The sequence below is a fragment of the Pelecanus crispus genome, chromosome 5 (genome assembly GCF_030463565.1).
Source record: "Pelecanus crispus isolate bPelCri1 chromosome 5, bPelCri1.pri, whole genome shotgun sequence".
Taxonomy (NCBI): domain Eukaryota; kingdom Metazoa; phylum Chordata; class Aves; order Pelecaniformes; family Pelecanidae; genus Pelecanus; species Pelecanus crispus.
In genome coordinates, this window is record NC_134647.1 from 57,080,710 (window position 1) to 57,102,363 (window position 21,654).

The window sequence follows — 21,654 nt, forward strand, 5'->3', positions numbered from 1 at the left end:
GGATCCACAAATCTGTATTCACGACACACCTCTCCAGCTCTGTGCCTCATCACTATGGACTTACCTGACCATCACTGGAGCATGGCTGAACCCGCTTCTGGCCCTGGGCCTGCTCTGCTCATCTTGTTCAAGCGCTGTGGGACTGCATCCCTGTGTCCCCTTTGGTGGGGACACAGCCCTGCCTGCCTTGCTGTCACCATTGGCTCCTGGCTTTCTTTCCCATGCAGGGCAGCACCTGCCTGTCCTGCACCCTGACACATAGGCTGCTAAGAGAAATGAAAATCCATGGAATTAGTACTAGCTAGTGACAAAATTACCTTGGGAATATAGCTAGCCCTTTTCACTGTATTTTTAAAAAATACAGCCTTCAAATACAATAAATGTTTCACAGATGTCTATTTTGAGCAGCATAATGGATCTAGTGCTAAATCAGGGTAAACGCTCAAAACAAAAAGCATGAGACACATTCTACCTACTTTTGGTATCTCCTGAAAGTTTCAGAGTAAAAGGGGAGAAAAAGGGTGAAGTGATTTTAATTTCATTTGCAAGAGATCTTGCAACTATCTTGAAAAAATGGTTAGTCTAGAAGCCCAGGCATAGGAGTTCAGAGACTTGAATTTTAATTCTGTTACTGTCCTCTGCAATCTGTGGCTCATTTTATATATCTAGTCCTCAACCACATGGCCTTGACCATGCACCTGGTTTAATACACATGAATGTACATGTATGTCTTTGTGAGGCTACCCTAACTTGCAGTTTGGAAATATTATGGCTCTCTATAAGGAACAGCAAAGACTTCTTTTGGCCAGTGTTGGTGTTTTCTAGGAAAGAAATACAACTTGTTCACTTTACAGAAGATTTTGTCTTTAAGTTTTTTTTAAATTCGCGGGAGAAATACCAACACTAGGAAGGTCATTCAATTTAGATAAATCTCCTACTTTTAAACAGGCTTGAAATATTAAATGATTATTGGTATATTTGGTAGCTCTTCCTGACCAGCATCTAAAGTAATTGTGATGTTAGTGAGAAAATGAATTTGCATTTGTTTAATGTATTCAGCAGCAAAATTAATACAACGGCAGTTGTCAGATAATTTGAACATTGAATTTATAGAAGTAATTTTAATTTACATCAAGCACTGTAGGCAATTTTTACATGTCAATTTGCATTTCACTGATTATACTCAGCTGAGGCAAAATGGTGGCTTTTAAAAAGTTGCTTGTATTTCAAGATGTTTAATGCAACATTGCAGGGACTGGGGAAAAAAGTTATTCTTTCTGATGCATTTTAAAAACTAAAGTTTTCAAGAAAATGAACAGTTTAACAGCACGTCATTCGTTTCAACTGGAAATATAAATAATTCTGTTTGTATCCCATAGTCTGTGAACTATCATAATGGTCATTTTGCATTTTTAAACTGCTGTTCACTTTGTTAATTGCAAATTGGAATGAAAATATTTATCTAAAATGCAACAAAATGGTCTGTGGTGTTTGACTTCACACTTAAAATGCAACATTTTAGTACTGAAATACATTGATTGAAAATTATGGATAGATGGAAACAAAGAAATCAAAATTATCAATAGCTTGTTAGAAAAACAAAACTCAGATAAACCATTTCTAAAAAGTTTTGTTATTACACAACATGATAACATAGAGAATCATATGTCGAGTTGGTGTAAAGTGGTATACTTTCACTTAAGTTGGTGTTACTGGTGAGGATCCCAGTATCTTACTATTACCCAGATCCTAAAAAGTGTCTCCACTTTGCAAGCACAGGTGCCTATGCAAATACAGGAAGTATACACACTGGAAAAATTGTGAAGATTTTATTGAAATTTTCAAGATGATGATATTGGAAAACTTCCAAGTTATTTATTTCCAGTTAGCTCTCGGAATACATACAGTTGGCCTTTTCATTAAAAAGAAGGTTCTAGACTATATTACTGCAGTTATTAATGCGCATCTTACAAATGAGGCCTATGTTGTAGCATAGGATGACTTGGTAGTTTAAATTCACTTTTTAATTTGAAGTCCAAACCACCGTATTACTTTAGGGGGTTGCATTTGACAGATTTAGCTCAGCTTTTAGCCCCTCCTAATCAATCCAAGGCTCCTGTCAGACTATCCTGTAGAGATAAACCAGTATGAAGGCAGAATAGGTTGTTGCACTCTAGGCCATATGTCCTTCCATGACAGCCTTGAGATTTTGCCAGAATGCTGGTAGGGGGAGCACATGAAGAAAATCTCATCAGTACTTAGCAGAGATTGTCTCAAGATTTAAGTGCATCATGTGTTCCATGTATTTCTTTTTGTGTAGTAGCTTGTAGCTAAGCAAGGTACTTTCTGTATGATTAATGCTTCTTTCCCAGCATGCCAACAACTGAACATGAATTCAGGTACAGCAATTTTCAAGTTTCATTTTAGCGGCCATAACTGTGTTTCTTTTTACCTGAATTATGTTTACCCTAGCACCTCTAATTAAAATGCACTGCTGAGGAGGTCCCTTATTCATATTATCCACTCCCAGCTAGAGACAGTTAGACATAAAAGTCCTGGATACTCATTCATTTAGAAACACTATATTTCTATTCATTTTTCCATAGTGAAACAGAGTCACAGTGAAAATAGATGCCTAAGGACACATGACAGGTTCAAGACAGACTAAATAACAGCATTACTGTCTAGTACCCTGTGAAACAGCTTTTATGGTCTCCAAAGCTGTATGTGCTCAATCTGTCTACATGAAGCAACGATAGCTTGCATATTCTCATTTGCCACTACTCCACTCTACCGATCCACTGTGGAAAAGCTGTAGTAAAATCAGAATGAGTTTTTACATCTTCAGTTCTCCGAAGAAGATTATGTCTTTATAGAAACACTAACTTTTACTTTTTAACTCTATTCACGAATACTTTTAATTTCTTTATAAGTTTTGTAAAAGCGCTGTTTGTTATGTTTTGTGTTACAGGTCTCTCCAGGTAAGCAGAACACAAAAACTGGCTCCCCTATACCTAATAATTTTTTTCATCCAATTTTCTATCTTGGCTAAAAGAGGTAAAAAGTCCAGCAATAAAACCAGTCCAATAATGTCTGGGTACCTAAATACTGATACTCTGTCATTTATCATTCTCTCTTTGTTTATAGTCCCTTAGTCAGCTTTCAGTCTGTGCTCATGAACAAATCAATCTGAATGATTTCTTTTAAGCGAGATTATTTGACACATACTTTGATTTACTAAAGTCTGCTGTACTGTATATCATTCTAAACTACTCTATACCTTTCATCCACTAACTTATAGAATTATTTTGGGAATGTGTGATGTAGTTTTCATGGCAATGTTTGCTTTTTTGGAAATCCATACTATATAGCATATATCTCTGTATTAGAGGTAGTAGTAGTGCAGACATTGTTTTGGGACTGACTGAGTTTTTAAGCCCAGTGTTCATTTTTGAAGGAACTGCTAGGACTATGAAATTTTGTGGTTTTGAATTTTGTATTTGTTTTGAACTTAAACATTTTAAGTATTTTTCCTATTAACAAATTAAGATTTTTAAAATTACTATTATTATTCTTATTTAGCATTTCTCTGAGGAAGAAATGCTAAGTACAGAATTTTCAAGCAAAAAATGTTTCTGTCTTTCAGAAGCATTTGTTGCTGTGGGATTTGAACATGGCATGTTCTAAAGAAATATACAGTTGGTTTTTCTACAGCTCAATCTACAATGGAGAACCCCTGAGCTTGTACTACCTGAAATAACTCCCTGGCAAGAAAGGTAAATAAAAAGAACTCAACATATATCTAAATATTTTATGGTCTCTACAGTTTATGGACTTTTATGCACTCAAAGTTAGCAGTACTAAATATATGCGTGGGAAGCTCTTCCACTTCTACCCCAATACATTCACCTTTCTCTTGATTCCACAAAACTTTTCCTGGACTCAGTCCCTAGTATTCCTCAGATCCCACTTTTAACCTCACCTCTTCTTCAGTTCTAACTTCCGTCCCAGCCCTTCTATCTTGAATTCAGATTCATTCAGATGATTCTCTTACCCCTTACACTGGAGACTCAGATCCTGATATCCTGTTGTCCTCATCTCAGGTCCTCACGGCATCTAGAGCCTTTTTCTTCACACAATCTTCATAAGGAGACCAGTAGCTCTTCTTACTTCAGTGTGCTTCTTTCTGCTGAGTGAGTATATGCATTGCCTCCAGGATTGCAATTCATACCTTTGGAGTTTATAGGAAATGTTATTTCCAGCTTCCTTTAGGGGAAATCTGTTAGAGAAAACATGGTTACCATGAGAAAGCATGGTTAATTTTTCTGGAGGGTTGCATTTGTCATGTAAGCCCAGGATTGTCCACTGACTTTCTAGTACAGGGCAATGTGGCCTTATTTTAAAATAGTTGTAACCACTATTATGTTTTGCACTTCTTTCTGAAATAGGTATCTGTTATTTCTCTTCTTTTCCTTTATTTGCTTTCATGGTTCTTTCTTGCTATTTGTTGTCAAATGTCATTCTGTGTACACAATATATACAACATAATTAATTTATTTTTTTTAGATAAATACTACAGCTCGCTTAACAGGTAAAACCATTTCTGAATAAAATATGGTATTCTGAGATATAAAGAAGTTACTATTTTCACAGAGGAAAGCAGATTCTATTAGTGGAAGGGCCAAACTTTCCAATATATTGCTCTGATGATGCTTAACTTTCTTTTAGCATACTTTACTGCTTTAGTAAGCCATTAAAATATGAGACTTTATTACCAGAAACATAAACAGCACATAAATATTCTCTAAAGTTTATCAACTATAAGCTAATTCCATTAACAGGAGACTGTTTTGTGTAGAATAGTAGCTGGTGATTGGCTCCTAGGAGTACATGATGAAGAAGAAACAGATACTGGTATTTTACATCTTTGTCCTGTGCTCATGTGCTTATTTTGTTTAATAAAATATCAGTATCTCAGTTCACAAAAACAGATGCAAAATTAATAAAAATTTTACTCACTTAGCTTTACAAGACTAATGATCATTACAATTTCATGGGTCAGATGGCTAATGAGGTTGCCTGTTTTTATCTTTCTTTGTATTCAGAATGTTTTTCTTATGACAATAGGAACAGCATATCAAATAATGGTATGTCAAAAAGCCAGTTCGTGAAATATATAATATGGTAAGAGCTGACACTGTTCAATACATGAATCTATTTGCATTCACCAAAACATACGATATGTGTACTGGTTTGGTGCAGTGTGTTGATACAGACATGCATTTATGCCTTTATTTGTTTAGCTGTGTGTCCATTTAGATTAACTTTCTAGCAATTTTAACATGATAAATAATAATATTTTAAAAGAGACACCTGAGGTAAGTCTCTAGGGATTTTTTTTCTTGTAGAACTGCACTGCTCTGCATATTTAGGATTAAATTTACCATTAAATTAACACAGTTGGAGACATTATAATCTCTATTTAAGATGATGATTTGAAAAGCTTCACTATAAAAAGGAAACCCAGCGACCTAGTCTGGCTGTGATGGTAACATTTTAGCAGTAACTAAGCCAAATTGCTCTCAGTAATTCAGGCGAAGTCCCTGCTTTAGATATTTCTTCAAAATTGGGTTATATGCAGGAGCTGCAAAATCAGCAACTGCACTCCACATCTCCTGATTATATAAATTAATTAAACTTAAGCTAGTTTTCACCAGAAAAAAATTTCTAGCACATATGTTTAAAATGTAGATCCACTTACTGTTATTTTTGAGGCCTTTGCAGCATTTTCCTTTTGCAAATAAATGCCCTATGTTTCTTTACCACCAAATTAATTAAGAAATGTAGGTACAGCAATTGGACCTAAACAAACACTGAGTAAGAGAATTCTTCCTACAGTTATTAGCATGCAGTGTTTATCACCCACAGGCAGTAAATTTTAGCTCTGATCCCTCCTAGGGATCAGCTCCAGTTATGGCAGCAACATGGGCAGCTGTTATGTCAGCAGTTTTGGGTCCCTAAGGCAGTTACGTGTGCTTTATTTGGTATGGACTATGGCCCAGAGGAGACATAGTTACGTGCTCAGCACCCAAACTCACAAGTCTATTTTGAAGAATTTTTTTGCTTGCTTATGCAAGGGTCTTTAGCAATAAAACCTAACTAACAAAGCACACTTATTACAACTGTGATATTTACCGAAACATTGGAAAAGTTGGGAAAAATAATGATTTTTAAAAAAAGCAAGTTAGCCTGAATTCAGTCTTGATTTGACTCTGATTACTTCTAACTTGCATTTGGCCTGCAAATATGAAGAGGTATTGGTGTGTTCAATATTGATTATATGTAGTGCATAGGCCTTTTGGTAGAACACGCCTGTCTCTGTGGAATGACGTTATTCTGCACTTCATCTGTACACTATGACTAGTTAACTCTAGGAAACAGATTACAGAATTGAATAGTAGTTTATATACACAAATGTGCCTCAATTGTGCTACATTACAGCATTATTATAGCTTTTCATTAGGTATGTGTAATTCTTGGGAACTTAAACCAGAATAGAATAAACTAAATACTAGTAGTGTTCATACTGCCTTGTGAGGACGCGATAGGTGTATGGAGCATGGAGTGTGTGCATTGCAAAACCTTGTCTATAATTTTAAGAATGGGCATGGAGGAAGATAAACATAATATTTTAAACATTTCAAATGCCAAGATTCTCTCAGTGTGTCTGGCAGCTCTTCCTGAACCTGAGAAGAAGCTGAAATTTAGCTGCATACATGAATACTAACCAACCGGGCTTCTCTTCGGCTGTGTGGTTTCTACTGAATTCTACGATTCAGCTTTTCCAAGCAGCTCTTCCCTAAACATCAATTTTAAGATCTGACAGTTAAAGCCAGTTGCAACCATGAAGAAGACATTTTGCAAATTGTTTCATCAGCTATTTCCCATCCATTTGATTGGGAAGATGTGCTGGCATTTTTAAAGCTCTTTAGCACGTTGTTATTTTGTTGCTAAGGAAGGACTATGTCTTTGTCCATCTACTTCTCTAAGCTGAGTATGCTCCTGTCTGAGTCACGAACAACTTAAGGAGACAGTCCAGGAGAGGAGTGGCAACTGCATTCCACTTTAGCTCCTAGGGAGATGTCATCTTACTGCTCTCCAGAAAACCAAATAATATCTCCTACATTTTCTCATTATCATTGACTAGCATGTCTGGAAGGCAGACACAAGCATTTGCTCACACCCTGTCCTCTCTTTATCTTTTACCTGTTTAAATATTAGCAAGTTTTCAGAAATCGTAAGTATTAAGACCTTGTACTGCAGCTGAACCTAAAGCTCAAGTAGAGTGAATGGGAGAATGGAAGCGTGTGTGTGTATGTTTAACTCCGGTTCACTTCTTTCAATGGCTACATTAGGGTAGCTTATAATCTTCTTTAGTTTTTGTCATAATGTTAGTACATAACAACATAAAGATGCTATTTCCCACTAAATAGCCATACTTTCTGTTCACTTCAGGGGCATATTTTGCAGTTGTATCTCTGAGTAGTGGTATTTCTGTTTGATATCCTTTAAAAAAAAATGTTATTTTGTATCCCATGCCTTTGTACAAGTTTCAGAACCTCTCTGGGAATTACACTTTCAGCACAAGCATACATTAAGTGACTAATGTTAAAATTCTAAATTTTCTGTACCTGAGTACAGAAATGTAAATTGATTGCCTCATAATTATTTCTGAGTACTACCTTTCTGCCTTCTAGTGTCCTGTGCAAAAGCTGGATGTACATAGTATTGTTGCATCTGAATGAAATTCAAGAAATGAGCCATGTAAGTTTTCATATGATATCATTAACCTGGGCTATGCTTATTTTTCTTGAACACTTTCATTAGAGCCCTTTTCAGGTACAAAATATGTGAAATGGTTTTGTGTTTTGCCTTTCCGTGATATTTTCAGATGGCATGTCTATTCTGTATGTTTCCAGAGGAAATCCCATTTCTACTTCTCAAAATCCCTCAATTCCCATTCGTGTTTATTGGTAGGAAGTAGTGTATTTTGAATACATTTCATAAGTTACAAACTCACTGACAAGAGACAGCTGCAGTCTGATTTAAAGGAATGACTCCTACTGCATCATGAAGCGAGGACAGAAAATATCCAGGAAAAGGTAATGACATGCCATAGAATATAAGAAAGAGCAAGGCAGCTCATTACAACAACAGACATACGACCTGGAATGAGTATAAGGTCAAGAACAGAATTGCCACTTAGGACCTCAATTTCAGGAAACAAATCATATATGACCAAGATGTTGTCATGAAAGGTTATTTCTTGCCCTCTCATCAAACTTTTTATTGTATTTTTGATTGATTGGCTCAAATGCAAGCAACAACAATACTGCACCAGACAAAATTACTGGACACATATTTAAATAGTATATAAATAGGTGTGTGAGTCAGCTTAACCCATCAGCTCAGAGCTTTAAAAAGCAATGGTTCTTCTGTACTTAGGGCTTTCATTACTGCAACTGGAGCTTTCTCTTTTCACAAAGGGACTATGAGATAGTGGTGGATTACCCAATTCATCTGCTCTTTTTTTTCCTCCAAGCCTCTTTTCTCCCTTTAAGTCTGATGTTGCATTTATGGATTTAACATGAAGCTTGAAAGCTCAGTGGAAGTAGGGCCTTCACTTACAGTAGACCTTGTCTAAGTCAAGTCCTCTTGCTTTTTTTTAAATTTTCATGGGAGGCTTTATTCACTCTTCTGCAATGAGCTAGAATAACAAACTAGTTCTCAGGTTTTCATAAGCCCATTTCTGTGATTACGGCTGTTTCCATTTTAATTCTTTTTATCTTAACCTTACAAGTTTTACTTGCTCTGGCTTGTATGGTCTTTTTTTCTTTTTCTGTCTCTCTCACTCCTTTCTTCATACCAAAGGTTCAAATAGTTATCAGTGATTCTTTACATCCCTTTTACACTGTGAATCATCTTAATTCTCACAGCAGGAAAACTGATGGGGAGGGGAAGAAAATTAACTAGCATTAAAGAGAATTTTCATTTAAGTAACGGTGAGGTCTTCCTCCATGATGAAATTATTCCATTGCTAGCATAGTAAGCCACTCTGCATATGTGTGAGGTTCCCTGCTATTGCTTATGAGAAGCTGCATGGGCTGCCCAAACCGTTGACGACTCAGTTGTGAATCCTTTGTCCACACTAGTGAGCAGTTAGGGATAAAAGTAGGGTCACTGGAGTGAAAGCAACTGTTTAAATATGTCAGTAAAAGATATGCAGTAAATCATCATAGCTGTAATGCAGTGTTATTGCAATAGTTTAATATTGGACACGTCAGTGGGAAACTTTGAAACTATATATATATTTATAGGCTGATAATTTTATGTTTCTTATTTTAATTTCATGTTGAGATATGCAACCTGAACATAGGATTCAGCTAAACAAAAAGGTTTATTCTGACAGATTTCTTGAAAAATATTCAGTGTTGCACGCATACTTTCCAGGGCAGTATTGCATCCTTATATATAACATATATAACTCTGCTCATGAGAAAGTGGGAGACTTAGCAAGAAGAAGATGTGAAGGTGGGAAAAGAAGGAACGAGGAGACGCAGCAGAGGAAGGATGGTGTGCCAAGTTGTTTTCACTGTGCACCTAAGATAATTTTTGGAGGTTTGCTTAGTGGAAAGTAAAACAAAGGCACTAAAAGTTAGACTGTACAAATGTACGTGTGTATGTGAGCGAGCAAGAGTGGACAGTAGCAGGGAAGGTGGACTCACATATGCTTAGTTTCAAGCTTCTGTTCTTTCTGGGTCTTTCCCCCCACTATATATTCTGTGCAAAAGCAGTCAGCAGCATAGCTTTTGCTGAGCAGCACATTATTTAGAAGACAAACTTGGAAAACCTCCAGTATATCTGCCACTCTAATTTATACCTATAAGGATTAAGAAGTCCAGAAAAGCCATGAAAATGACTAAGTATATTCCCACTTGATCAATTACATCGTCTCATAAGAAAACATAGGGGTAATATCTACACACATATATTTAATAGATGTCATATACAACCTGGGAAATACGTACAAGCAGTGCGTATATTAATTTAATAAGTCAGTTAACATTTTCATTAAAAGTAACTCTCAAAATTATTCTTTAAACTGTTATGTCAGGCAAAGCAATAAACACAAGCTAATTCACTGGTGGGTCAGACCCTGACTTTTTGATATAGCTGAGGTTTCTGTAGACCATGTCACTTGTCAATTCTTTGACCTAAGGTGAACCGAGGGGAAAGAATCTAGTGAAAAGAAAGAGATGCATTCTTTGGTAAAGTCAAGTGGAGTAGCTTCATTGACTTCACTGCAGTGGCAATTATTTATATAGGTGAAGATGTGGTCTGGAATCTGCTGCAAAACACTTTTGTTTTCATGCAATTTTCATTTCTCATCTTCATTTTTTTTTCCCTCTCATATTTTTATGATTTTTTTTTTTACCTCCCCTCTGCTACTTGGAGAAAAAAAAGGTTTTGTGTTTTTTTTTTTAAAGTTTCTATTTTTTTAAAACCGTATCTAAGAAAATTAAATGATCATGCTATAAACTAAACTGAGATGGTGGCTATTTCTTTCTCTTGTTTTTTCTTCTTCTTCCACTCTTTAAGAAAGAGGAAAAAACCTTAAAATTGTACTTTATCCATAGTACCAGGGGTATTAAATCCTTTGGTAGCGATTGCCTCCTTCCATATGCCAATGAGAGCTGCGTAATTGCTGTGTAGCAAGTTATTCAGCCAAGAAAAAAGTAGGCTGCAGAAGAAAAAGTGAAAACATTTTTTTAAATGTTTTTTATAAGTTGATATTATTGCATTGGATCTAAACTCCCTCCAATTCCAATTTAGCAGACTAGAAAATGACAATAAAAGTAGTAGATTTCAGTAGCCAGACTTAACCTTTTCGTTATGTTTTGAGTCAATGCTAAATATGAGAGCTGCTAATAGTGTAATGCTTATACATAATGCTTTTGAGATACTAACTGGTGGTTACAGAAAGCTTACGTATTCAGGATAACTTTTTGCTTTTGAGGGCTTATTGTCTTCTCTGTCTAGAATGCTAAGAGACACACAGTGGTGTAACTCTCTTAAGGATCCCTTAGTGCCAGGAAATGCTATTTGAGAAATGGAAAAGGGACATTATTATTCCAGCCTCCTGTAGAGTGGAAAATACTATAGCAGAAAGCTACTAAATAGAGCTAGTCAGATAAGTTTCTAATTTCAGATGTGTCCCCATACCGATGCAAAGACTCCAGAGCAAGGTGCGGTGCCTATCAATTACCTGAAATGGGGCAGATCCAGAACTAAGAAATGCAGAGTATTCATTCTTTTTGTATAAATTTTTCTCTGTCCGTAACCTTAATACCATCAGTCTTTATTTCTGACATGAACGGTGCTCAGTGGTAAAACTGAGGGGACATCAACTTTGAGTGAAATGTAGTAAATCTGAAAGCCAGACACAGAATCACAATCTAGGAAGAGACCTCCAGAGGTCACCTCATTGAACCTCCCACTCAAAGCAGGGCTAATTAGAGCAGGGCTGCTTAGTGTCTTGTCTAGTCGAATTTTGAGTATCTCCAAAGGTAGAGATTCACCAGCCTCTCTGGGTGATCTGTTCCAGTTTTGAACGCCCATATATTTAAAAAAAAAAGTTCCTGTATTGAGTTAGAATTTCCCATGTGTACCAACTTGTGTTCATTTTCTCTTGTCTTTCCACTCTGAGGAGCATCTCTGTACAAGTCTGAGAAGAGTCTGGCTCCATCTTCTCTGTGTCCTGCCATTAGGTAGTTGTAGAGAGCAATAGGGTCCCCTTGAAGTATTCTGTCTTTAACACTGAACAAACCCAGTTCTCTCAGCCTTTCATCATGTGTTCCATATTCCAGCTCCTGACCATCTTGGCATTTGCCATATCTCAAAGCTCGGATCGTATCAAGGTAAGGATTGTGTGTTGCTTGATTCTAATTCCCCTTCATCTGTGTGGTGGTTTTGGCTGGGATAGAGTTAGTTTTCATCATAGAAGCTAGTATGGGGCTATGTTTTGGATTTGTGCTGGAAAATAGTGTTCATAACACTGGGATGTTTTCGTTATTGCTGAGCAGTGCTTACACAGAGGCAAGGCCTTTTCTGCTTCTCACACCACCCCACCAACAAGCAGGCTGGGCGTACACAAGAAGTTGGGAGGGGACACAGCTAGGACATCTGATCCCAACTGACCAAAGGGATATTCCACACAATATGATGTCATGGTCAGCATATAAAACTGGGGGAAGAAGAAGGAAGGGGGGGATGTTCGGAGTGAAGGCGTTTGTCTTCCCAAGTAACCATTGTGTGTGATGGAGCCCTGCTTTCCTGGAGATGGCTGAACACCTGCCTGCCGATGGAAAGTAGTGAATGAATTCCTTGTTTTGCTTTGCTTGCGTGTGCGGCTTTTGCTTTACCTATTAAACGGTCTTTATCTCAACCCATGAGTTTTCTCACTTTTACTCTTCTGGTTCTCTCCCCCGTCCCACTGCAGGGCAGTGAGCAAGCGGCTGGGTGATGCTTAGTTGCCAGCTGGGATTAAACCACAACAATCCACAATTACTAACTAATTGTTACAGTTTGGCATTTTCAAATCCCTGGATCCTGAAACATGTAAATATGACAGTTTTTTTAGCAAAGAACAGTCCTAACAATGTCTCTAAAAGCTCTACCCAAACATTTATTTATTGGTTGGTTTGCTTATTTACTCATTCTAAGAGTTTAAATACATGTGAGAGAAGCCCTCTCCCTGGTAAAAGTATTTAAGATACCACGCCAAATTTCTCCTGTGGATGCACCTGAAGAGAGGCCTAATGGTATGGCTAAAGGATGATCAATCCCAACATTTAAAGAACATTAATGCCATGTAAAATGAAATGGGATTTTAAATTAATTTGCTACTTCTAAGGCAGAACCTTGCCAAAGTTCAGGTTTTTTCAATCATTTTTTAAAAGTAGGAAAAAAAGAGTAAAAGACCAGACACTTTTCTAAGGCTGACTCATTCAGTAACAATCCCTGATATGAAAGAGGTGTTTTGCCATGGTCTATTGGACAGAATGAAGAACAATGCCCTCCCCAATGTCATTGTTCATTGATATACTCAGTGATTGCTACTTTTTGATTGGGAATGTGTTCAGTCATGTAGTAGGCAGAATTTCATCTCTCTGAATGAGCTGTTGAAGTGGAGGTTTTCCATTTAGCTAGATTCAAGAGCAAGTCTCAGGGGCTTTCAAAGAATGATTAAAGTGGGTACAAAAAATCTGTGTACTGGAGAGTGATCTTTCTGCCCTTTTATGAAGTATTGGAAGAATAGTCTACGAAGTGGACAAACTGATGTGAAAATTAAATTGCAAGTCCTAGAATACATATACTGAAACCCCTTAACTGCTGTAGGAAAAGCTGATGTTGTGGAATCCCTAGCCTAATTTTATAGACAGCCAGAGATATGCACTGATTAGGTAAATCTTCAAAAGTTTAAAGTTTCCATCAACCAAAACCTTGTGAATTACTAGTATCACATTTTTGGAAGTATGTGTGTCTGTCAGATAAATTTTCATGCACGTTTGTTTTGCACATGCTAATTACAAGACAATTCATCATTAAAGAAAACATAAAAATATCTTTTCCTCCCTTGAACTTTCCTATTGTCAAGTCAAACCTACCTGCTTTGCCTTCAATTCCAGCGTTTTATTTGCCTTTCCAAATACAAATGCTAACTGCTTTGTGGAGCCAGTCATAAAGCAAATGGTACTTCGTTTGTATTTAATTACATGTTTACATATAAAATGATAAGAAATTTATATGCAGAAATTTGACATTCACATTTTGTACATGTGAATTACATATAGGTCTAAGTCATCATTCAAATGCCCTATCTCAACAACTCGTATATATACTGTTATTTGTACTTGTTTTCTGTGATTACTGCTAGAAGAATTAGCTTTTGCAAATGATTATGTCTGAAAACAAAAAGTAGGAGTACAGCACGGACATCAAAAAAAGGAAATAGATTTTTGATCTTCTCAAGAGGTTTGGTCTGGATTCATTGCGAAGAATTAGTGAAGACTGCTTTCTTTTATCTCATGTGTTTTTCTCATCCCTCGTTAATTGGACACTCAATTGGACACTCTGAGTGGAAATTTGGATGAAAAGGATCTTAGAAATAATCATTAATTCAAACAAACTGGGTTTTTTTCCTTTCGTTAGTTTTGTCCTACATTGAAATAAAAGGTTATCAAGCTGATAGTGCTGTGTTGACTCAGCTGCGCTTAACTGACACAAGGGAAGGATTATGAGAAGGAAAATATGAATTTTATTCCTAAAATGAGCTCCAACATTTAAGATTTTTTGGGGGAATAGGATAAAGGAAGGGAGGTGTTTATGATTCATTCACTTTGTCCTTCCTTCACTCAAGTTTCATGCTTGTGTTTCTAAATATGGCAAAAGAAAAGTCTGTCTTCACTTCCAACTTGTGAACATTTTATTTGCAGTAAACACTGGTATATGAGCTTTATATGAGGTTTATGATACCTGGAAATTATTTACAGCTATGTACTACTCGATTCTGCACACAGATACAGTAACTGCAGACTGTATGTTGGGCTAATTGTGCTGCTGCTAATATCTATCTATGCCACCATCTGCAATTTACCTTTTTTTTTGGACTGAAGGCCTCTTTTCCATTTGAAATAATTAAAACCAGCAGATAACATAATACCAAAATACTCCTCCTAACCCCTAAACAACTATTCTGTATTAGTTCTGCAAAAATTCATGTGAAAAGCGAAGGTAGAATTGATAAAATTAGAGTGCACTATCTCTCACAACTTGGATAGTGAACAGAGAGTTTCACCTTTCAGGAGTGCTTATATTTTTTTCACATCTTTCATTTATTTAAATTATTAGGCAAAAAAATGGGGACAATACCAGGGCTTTCATGTACTCAAATTTCTTCCTCTTGTGTCCCCAGAAATTTCCCTGACAAACCAGAAACACAAAATGGTGTTCTCTTCCACAGATATCCTGAGGGCATATTTGGAGGTGGCTATGCTGCCTGACTGGGAGACAGTGATAACTGGCTCAGAAATAAGATGCTATAGCCTTCCAGCCAAGGAAAGTTGCCACAGCAATGACGATGCTGTGAATAGAATTTATGGGCTATTGTGTATTTATCCACTGTCATTGCTAAGCAGTGTAAGCAAGCTAGCAAAACTCCCATCAGCCATAGCATCTGTTAAGCTTTAAAGCATAACTTCAAAATTAGACCCTGTGTTTGTAAATCCAGTGCCATGCAAAAAACACCATCTGGCCTAGATCTATTTGAGAGTAAATCAGTTTATTTTGTGAAACTGAGGAGAGACAGACCCAAAAAACCACAAGGCATTTGCATCGAGAATTTACAGTAGTTGACATAGACACAAGAATCAACCATTTTTGTGCAATAGGATAGTGCAAAACAATGCACTTGATTGCACTATGACTCCAGAATAATCTCAGCAAGAGATAAGAGGAATCCCTATTGGGCTTTTCTAAAGTTTTAACAAGGTATAAGAATGCTTGAAAAGGAAATGGCTTTCTATAGGCCATAATAAAATGAGACATGGGTCCTGAAGCATCCTAAAAACACAGGATTAAACTACGTACCAGAACAAATAAAGACAGAATATTTCTGGAAATAAATGGCCTCATTTTACCTTCTGCAAAACATGCAAGCTGGATCAACTGCATTGTGGTGGGAAAAGAATTTTCAGGCAGCACAAAAGTCACCTCTGATCCAAAAGCAGCACCTAGCAGTATCAAAAAGATGTCACAGTTGGTCAGTGATTAGTTCATGGTGATAGGAACAGCTTCTGGAATATTGAACAGGTAACCTTTATTTGGCACTTCAGATATATGCCAAGAGCCTGAAAAATAACAATTATTCTAAACTACAGTTATGAAAGAAGGTCAGAAATTTAAACTTGCTGGTGAAGTATTTTTCTGGATTCTGCATGCACAAGTGAGAAACTCTGGAGATAGTATTCAAAGATACAGACCCAAGGACTACTGTTAAAGGAGTGAAAAAATAATATACAAGTTATCAGTCACAAAATATTTCAAATTTATTGAGTTTTTAACTGATAGTAGAGCAATGCCTTAGGAGGCAGCCTAGAAACTGCACTGATACAAAGTCGGCATTTTTCAAGTGAAGCCCTGAGAGATACCAAACGCAGCTGTGCTGAAAGGAGAAGTTGTGCCTGGCCATGCTCTTTGGAATGGGGCAAGTCGAGCCGTTCTGAAGGCATGGCAGCTGTGCAGCCTCATCCAAAGCTAACAGGATGCATCTTGAAGAAGCCTCTGCTGAGCAAATCCAACTGACCACAGTACGTTTTTTGAGGCCTTTATGTTGTGATGAGAGGAAAATCACACGCTAATGGAAGACATGTTCAACTTGCACCTTCCAGAGAAAAAGCAGAATCTACCAACTAGTCACTTCTGGATATCTGCGTAGCCATTCCAGGCACTCAATTCTATGTTCCAGGTAAACAGACAGAACCCCTGCTAACAGCATGTGGTGAGGTGGGCACAAAATTAATTCATACTTCAACAAGTAGCACAATCTGAAGATTTCTTTAAAGCAGGCCAGGCAGTACCCTTAGCAGATATCATGAAGTAGATGCATGTCCCACAGCTGGGAGCAGAGCATCCTGGAATGAAACCAGGACTGTATTTACAAGTCAGATACAAGCACCTGAGAACAGGCATTAATCAGAGGAATTTGTGTACGGTGGTTGATAACGGGAAAAAACTCTCTTTCCTCAGCAGCTCTCCCCTTAATGTCAGGAACTTTTAAGTCATACTAAATTGTTTCTCACAAATCAGAAGTATGATGTGGAAATGGGGGGCTCACTTTTCATTTTAGGTTGCCACGTTCCTGAGTTTCCATGTTCAAACAATGAAACACTGCGCTACTGCACAGTTTCTCTGGTATGCTGATAAAGTAAACGGGAAGGCGGTCTTATCAGCATAGAGAATCTAGCAATTGATGGAAAAGGCAAAAATAACAGGAGGGGATTCAGAGATTGAAATGTTTATCCACTGTCAGATAAGCAGATTGATTAGTCAGTAAACCAAATGACAGATTAGTGGAGAAAGAAACTGTTGAGGAGGAGCAAGGAGATGAAAATCAGATGACTGAGAACATAGAATTCTCTTCTGAGGTGGTTCTTTTTGATTTCAGTAATTTTATCTTATTATTTGTGAAGCACCGCCTGTGTTTATTGATGTTAAAATACATGCTGTCATGAGACAGTCATTCTTTATATTTTATTAACATCATGTGCTACGGAAGAAGCCTCCGAGCAGCAGCATCAGAGATAAAGGTAGGACCATGGCACAGTATGTGTCGATACCACGTAGCGGGATCAGGAAGCCAGTGGATTCCTGGAGAATTCCCAGGCAAATGTCATTTGTGCTCATAGCTTGAGAGTCTGGTGTTGGTGACTAGTGAGGTCCTGCTACACAGCAGAGTCCTGCTACTTACCTATAGTATAACATATGTATATTTAAATGTAACAAAAAGTTAACAATTTTAAAAATGTTAACACCACAGGAATTTCTTTGAAGTAGGAATTGAAGTGGCACCCATTTTAGACTTCAAAAAGTTACTAGTAAAAAGAAGTTTGTTCCTAGTACTCTGCGAGATTTAGGGAGATTCTTATCTTCAGACATGTGCATAGTTTTATTCTAGCTTAAGGTTGTGAAGGATTTGGATCTTATTTTTTAACACAATGGGTCTTGCTTATGGCAGTTTTATAAAATTTAAATAAGATATCAATTGTGCTATGTTAAAAATTATAATTTGGTGCATTATAAATTAGAATTTAAAGTTGCAGTAGCAACTTTTTTTCAAATTATTTTTATAAAGCTCAGACCTAACATAATTTTAAATCAAGCAATTTAAAATCACTGATTCAAATCACTTCCTACTGTTTTAGTGCTTTCATGAGAGACAGGATTAAAGAGTAGGGTTTTTTATGAGAGAAATGTTTAAAAATGTTTATATGTGACTGCTTGGTGAGGAACTCATGATTTATAGCATTAAAGAAAGAAAAAAAAATCTTGCAGCAGCATTGTAGCAAAGCTTTTAAAGACAGAACAGTCAGGGCATGTAAAACTGCAGTTACTATAGTAACAGGATCTTAGTCCTTTATAAATGAATGTGGAGAATTTGGACATGTACAATCTGACATAGCAGCACCATGAAACTGGTCACATTCATCACTCTTACCATAAATTTGTGTTACAGTAGAATGAAAAAAGCCCCATCTAAAGTGGATCATGTAGAGGGGATAAAAAGGATCATACTAGGGATTAAGCATGTATATGAGAAGATGGAGAGTGGATAACACAAATGGTCAATGCCTTGGTGTGATTTCCTCAAATAACACTCCTACATTAATTGATGGAATCAACAGACTCATAGATAGGTTTCTTAGGAGATCCTGTACAGAAAGAAGAGGACTCAGAAACTCAAGTAATACCTAGAAAGCAAATTACAGAAACATGAAAAACTCTCCTATTCTGAAGCTTGCACTTAGAACTATTTTGGATCCACATTTATCACCACTAGGTCCATTTTAAAACAAAGGATGTGTCCTTCTCTTCTGAACCATTTGTAGCCTAGGTTAGGTGAATAGGGGTTTGTGTTTTTTGGTTTTTGAAAACATTTGTTATATTACTCATATTTTCTCCAGGGGTTGTAAGGAGAATAAAATTGGTGGGATTTTTATGGGTTGTCAAGTGTTCTGTTTAGAAGATGTGTTTAATAAGTGTTAGATAATAACAGTAATATGTAATGAAGTTAGAAGCCTGAAGCTATGATTTTATAGTAAAATCTTTATGATAAATGCTTGTTAGTTACTAAGTCTGTTATAACTGGAGTCTGCTATAACCTTCTGAAGCAGGTTTGAGAACAGAAATCTGTTCTGCCCCAGATTTCCTTATGCTGCATGAACTTGAACTTACAACAGTTCCTCTGTGTAAAAGGGAGAAAATAGTAACCCTAAAACACAGGGTGCTAAGAAAATAAATGTATTATAGAATCTGAAGCACTTCAATAACATGCTCATATAACATGCTTAGAGTAGTTTAGATGAGCTTAGGGATACCGTAAAATAAATGTAGTTCAAGTTTTTTATGCCTTGGAAAAGGTTCTTGTTAATGGAAACATAGCTGTACATACCATAACGGTACAGCACCATGTAATGTTATGGAAGGAAGGAAGGAAAATTAAATTCACCTTCCTGTTCAGTGCATTCTGTCAAGGCAGGAAGAGAGAGGAATGAGGAGAGAAATAATACTTTTTGTTTTCTTCATATGCTCTCCTCTTTTTCAAGTTACTGAGTTCTTGGGTTTAACAGGAATCTGCTGTAAAGGAGGATGAAAGAGGTTCACTTCAGGAAAGGTAGATGTGTAGATTTAAAGGGCGTTATCTATCTTATAGTCAATCTGTTGAACTTAATAAAAAGGGTTTCATTAAGTGGATTTTTTATTTAGCGTTTTACCCAATTAACAAGCAGTAGCATTTCAGAAAGTTAGAACTTTTCCTGCTCATTTTTCCTCCTATCAGAGTTTCACAGGATGAATGAGATGAATGAAGTGTGTAAACTTTTCACAATAAAATAGTACTTGAAAGCTAAGGGGGAGTCCTTCGCTCAGATTGGCTGCTGGGAATCTTCATAAAGAGCCATTCAGGAGATGAATATTAATTACAAGCTTAAAGACAACAGTAATATTGCAGTGATATGTCTCAGAGGCAGACATGAGCTGAGTTATTGCGATGACTTGCCATAGGTGAGTAATTAAAGGCACATGTTAAATGGACAAGCTAATTAAACCGTAATGCACATTATTTTGGACATCTGAACAGTGAAGTACGGTATTATAAAGTCCATTGGCTTCCTTTCTTAACTTCTGTTCCTGGTCTTTCTCTAGTATAGAGATATATAGATAAAGACCAGGAACAGCCTGTCATTATATATGACCAGCCTGCCATTAGTGTTTGAGTGCTCATTGTGGACTGTGAAACTTTGAGCTAAGTTATTAATTTGCTCGAGTAGATGGAACATTTTAGTTATGCATTTACTAGAAGAAGTTTGAAGATTCACAAATCTTTGCCATATAGTTAATATGAAAAAAGAAGGGGGAAAAGAAAGAAAGAAGAAAAAGATTCCCTTGCTACATATTTAGATAAGATTGAGGAAGGTTTAAAGAAGTAATAAAAACCATTATGAGCTGTTGTATTCTGACAACATCATCACTTAAACTTCAGTATAACTGGAATGAAAAGCTTAAGAAAATAAGGATGCTATGTGTCACTATAAAGGAGGAATGTGCTGACAATTTTATAGAATTCAGGTTGGCCACCTATCCACTAATGAATGCAATGGTTATTTTAAACCAGCATTAAAATTATATACATTAGTCAATTGAAGCTACTGTTACTTGCTCATTAAAAATAGTGTACAGAATGTGGTCTCTAAGTATTCTGGGATGGATCTTTCCAATTCTTCCTGTTCAAACTGTTTCACTTTGTATAGAGAGAGCATATAGAGAATAATTATGACATGCTGAGTGGCTCCATTTTCAATTATCTGGAAATCTCAGCTTTACTATCAAAAGGAAAATACATAAAGGTGATATAGGTCTGAAGCATGGAAGATCCAAGTAAGTATTTTTAAAATAAAATAAAATATAAATTAAACAATATTTTTGAAGAGCTTGAGGAGGATTCGGGCAATGTAGTGTCTGATCCAAGAGGCAATATCTTCTGTCTTATCTTTCTGAGTGCCCTAGAAATTAATTCATCCTATGGATTTATTAAGGTTTCAAATAAAACTGAATACTACAAGTCTAAGGACTGCAACACTTAGTCATCCTGACAAAAATATAATAATGTCTCATAAGAAATATTAGAAAGCAAAGACAGGTGATATACTAACACATATGTAAAATCACTACTAGATGAAGTACAGTTAAAGATTACAGCATCTATAGACCAGTTGACAATGAATATATGATCACATCAGAGCTCGCAAAAATCTTTCTAGGACTCATTTATTCATTAAAAAAATGAATTTCAGTGCAGTACAAACTGCCATCTTCAAGGAGCAAATTTAGGCAAAGGAAGGTAATACATCTAGAAAACATTGAAACAGCATTACTTAAAATGTTTTGATTTTTTTTTGAGAGCTGGTTGTCCAAGAGGCTTAGAACTAGAACTACAGTAAAGATACTGGTGTTCCTTCTACCCACCCACCTCCTCAGCATCTGAGAAATATGTATTCAGCTCTGTTGTCTGCCAAATTCAGAAGAGGGACAGGAACTTAGGTATACTGCTTTTCTAACTCAAGTGTTATGGAGTATTTGAAGATGGCTTTCTCTTAATCTTTCCTATTTAAAGTGTTCCACTTTGCAAAAATAATGAATTATTCATTGGGCAAGAAAAATAGAGAAAGTAAGAACTCTGAACTGAAGCATCAATTATTCATTCAACTTTAGATCCCATGACTTTGAGTGAAGAGGTGAATAGCAGTCAAAAGTTTTTGA